The sequence below is a fragment of the Marmota marmota genome, unplaced genomic scaffold, assembly GCF_001458135.2.
Source record: "Marmota marmota marmota unplaced genomic scaffold, marMar, whole genome shotgun sequence".
Classification (NCBI taxonomy): domain Eukaryota; kingdom Metazoa; phylum Chordata; class Mammalia; order Rodentia; family Sciuridae; genus Marmota; species Marmota marmota.
This window is the reverse complement of record NW_026000168.1, coordinates 5,465,712-5,469,662: the sequence shown is the minus strand read 5'-3', so window position 1 is coordinate 5,469,662 and position 3,951 is coordinate 5,465,712. Positions and strand designations below refer to the sequence as shown.

At 34.0% G+C, this 3,951-nt stretch overlaps 1 non-coding gene across 1 annotated transcript; it reads left to right on the top strand.

Moving 5' to 3' along the window:
• The first annotated feature begins 2,917 nt into the window (after window positions 1-2,917).
• Window positions 2,918-3,026, top strand: LOC125611765. The gene has a single exon (XR_007342019.1). It is a non-coding gene; the product is annotated as a U6 spliceosomal RNA (small nuclear RNA).
• Window positions 3,027-3,951: the final 925 nt, after the last annotated feature.

Here is a 3,951-nt window from a genome sequence, read left to right as displayed (position 1 = left end):
GAAATTATGTGTGTGTGTGTGTGTGTGTACATACCAAGCAAAACGTCTTGGTGTCCAGTAACTCCAAGTGCCACCAATTTCTAACTTTTGATAAAGTGTGGAAAATAGAAAAAAGGTTTATACATTTTATATTTTTGAAACTATTCACAGTATCATCTCGTATTTTCTACCTCCTATAACTCTATAGGTACACAGTATTTACCACTGTTTCACAGAACAGGAAAATAGATGAAGAACAATGTATGTTACACAGCTATCTAAAAACATTAGGCACACTGGTCAGTATTCCATATAAGAGCAAGTCATTGCTGAGCTCTTACATTTGAGACTTTGTGTGGGTGAGACACTTAAGAAAAAAAAAAGAGTCAAATTTAGCTCAGTGCATGAGTGAATAGTTAAACTTAACTTGCAAATGGATCCCTATATAATAATAAGCCCCTAAGTCCTGGATTTTCTACTCTGGCATTGTTATTAGTTCTCGTAAGGGAGGTGTTAGGTGTTGGCATCACTATTGGATGCTGGGATGTGTATTAAACTAAAAAGAATTCAATTAAGGAAATCTCAAGGCAGCCATTGGCACCATCCAGGGCAAGCACATCGAAATGTGTCTCTCCCATTTCCACTACATCCTGACATAAACTAAGACTAAAACCCATGTGTACATGGAAATAATCTTTTGACTAGAATGTTACTAGCCCAGCTTTATTAATATACTCTTTCAGAGAGTCCTGTGGCCTCTGATTCTCTGTTGACATCACTAAGGCTGTCATGTTTGTGCAGGTTAGTTCACTCTATGAGAGTTTTTTAAAATTAAACTTATATGATCCATTTTCTATACAAGAAAGAAGCTAACCTATGACAAAACTTAATTTTGTTTGAAATGTTTTATTATTACTTAGTGAAATGAAAATGAAAATTTTAAATATATCTTTAAACAGCGATACCAGTTAAATAACAATATCTCTAACTAATAGTATATTTTAAAAAGTATTCTTACCACTGAAACAGATAAGTATGTGAGGTAATACATACATTAATAAGTTCATCTTAGCCACCCTCCTGTGCATATATATATTTTAAAACAATATGTACATAGTCAGCATATAAAATTTTTATTAGTTCATTTAAAATAAATAAAAAGAAATATTCAGTGTTATTTTTTACTTTTCGACAGGCACAAATTTATATTTATGACACACTTAATATATCATTTCTAATTCTTCATATCTTGTAGCTCATCCAAATTTTTCCAGTTTTCAATAGTTAAAATTAATTCTGTACTCTTCCAATAAAACAAGTTAATTTTTACAGAGAAATCTTTGGAATGTTTTAAATTTAAAATATGAAGCCTGTTCATGTTGTTATATGACATGAGTCATTTCTTCTTTCTTTATGTATTTCTAAGTTTGCACAGAAATCAAACATTACAATGAAAATTACACTTCCATTTAAAAGTTCTTAGAATTTATCACGTTTTCTCATTCTAGGAAAAAAGCATGGTTTTATTATTACTTTTTAATGGAGAAAAATGAAGCAGGGTAAAGGGCTAGGGGAGCTGAGAAAGGAGAGTGAGATGTCAGCAAAGAGGCAGAGGAAGCCCTTTGTCACAAGGTGACATTGGAGCAAAGATTGAAAGGGGCATCACTGACGTAGGTGAAGACCAGCCCTGGAAAAGCTTCCATGAGAAGAGATGTCAGAGACAGCAGCTTCGAAGCCAAATTATAAACACTTCCTGTCCATATCAAGCTTTGCAGAACTGAGAAAGTACTGAATAACTAAGATGTGGTTCTCACAACTCAAGAAATTTAACTTGAACCAGGGGCAAATGTAAGAAATAAAAAAGAATTGCAAAACTATTCAAGATAAGTTCTCTTATATTAAAAAACAACAACAGCAACTATGTCTATTTTTTTTTAAAGAAATGCTTCCATTTAATGTACAGTATTAAAGGCAGAGTTTATATTATAGGATGCTAAAGCTTTCAGTATCTCTCCTCTTATAATTAAAAAGATATTAGCTATTTGCATTTAAATCTTTTGAAATGAACAGGATTAAAAGTATGCTTTGTCTATAATTTTATTTTTAAAACTAATTTGTATTTCCTTCTATGGTAACATATAAAAGGATTCTGTGCTTGTAAAATTACTTCTGACAAATCCTTCAGCTGACTCCAAAGCATTGAAACAGTAAGGCTACAGGAGGTGTAACATTTGTGAATTCTCTTTATACAATGCCATTATTGTCATATCTAAAACTTTTAAATGCATCCCTTCAATAAGTGCATTGGGGTTTTGCATCTTAATGCCGTGGCATACCACTCACTCAGCCTGCAGTTTCTTCTCTTGTGCACCAACAATTTCAACATCCTTCCAAATTTACTTGGTCTCCAATTGAAGAGCAACCTATTACTGACACATCTGTTAGATGGAATGTTTAGTCCTTCAAAATGTGGGATAGTCTGAAGAGTACAATATTGTAATATCAAACGAGCTGTGCTAAAAAAGACCATGTTACTGGATCAAAAAGAACACCAGCTTAGGAGAAAGAAGGCATTAATTATAGAACTGGCAAATAGTTGAATAGTTGTCCTAAAATAAACAGATGGAAATAAAAGGTGGACAGGGACAGACACATTTTAAGAAACATTGGTTACAGTTTAGCCCTCTTCAGGCATGTCGCCAATACTGTCAGGTGTGTTTCCAAAATAAAATAATTGAGAGCCAATGGACAGTCATCTGTTAAAACTCTCCAAATAACATTTGTACATTGGCTATTCTGCAAAACTCCATCTCTTTATTTAACAAATATTTGATGAATACAAGTGTAGGAAAGACAATTAGAAATTAATCTAACAACTCCTCTGCCCTCACAAGGCTTATAATCTAGTAAGAATACGCAAAAGTAAAAGCAGTACAGAATGCTCACTTTGGCAGCATGCATTCTAAAATTGGAATGACACAGAAAAAATATGAGCATGGTCCCTGAGCAAGAATGACATGCAAATTCATGAAGTGTTCTATGCTTTTTAAAGCTTGGCATTCAAAAATATATATTATCACACACACACACACACACACACACACACACGTGCGTGCGCACACACACAGAAAATGCAAGATGTGTTTTTATGCTGTCCACAAGAAAACCATTTTCCAATAAATTCTGAATTACATGCAAAATGGGGGGGGAGTTACCATTTAGACAATAATAATAATAATAATAATAATAATAATAATAATAATAATAAAGGATTGCTTCAATGAAAGAGAAAGGAATTAGTAAATGTTGGTGAGGATGTAGAGAAACTGGAAGCCTCAAAATTTGCTGTTGCAAAGATAAAATAATTATATGACTTTGGAGAAATGGAAGTTCTCAAAAAGTTAAATACAAAGTTAGTGTATTACAGCTATTATATGTGATACATGCTAGAAAAATTGGAGCTTATATACGTGAAATATATAAATGTGTTATGCATAATATCCAAAAATGTGGAAACAGGACCAATTTCCATCTCCTGATGAGTGGATGAGCCAATGTGCTGCATTTGAATATGGTAGGCAGAATTACAGCCCTCCAAAAACCACAGTTCCTAATACCTGGGTCTTGTGACAGTGCTACCTTATGCAGTAAAGTTGAAGGCATCCAGAGGGGGATGATCTTATTCTGAAGATCATAGTGGGCCCAGCGTAATCAAAAGAGGCCTTAAAATAGAAAAAAAAAAAGACACCAGAGACTCAGAAGACTCAGAGTGATTCAATGGGGACCTATCTGCTTTTGGTAGCTTTGAAGATGGAAGAAGACCAAGAGCCAAAGAGTATATGCAGACTCTTGAGGGGATAAAGTGGGGAGTGAGGAAAGGGATCCAATCCCTAAGTATGCAGAAAGGAACCCAGCCTGTCAAAACTTAGATTTTAGCCAGGTGAAACCTGTGTTGGGGTTCTAGCTCACAGA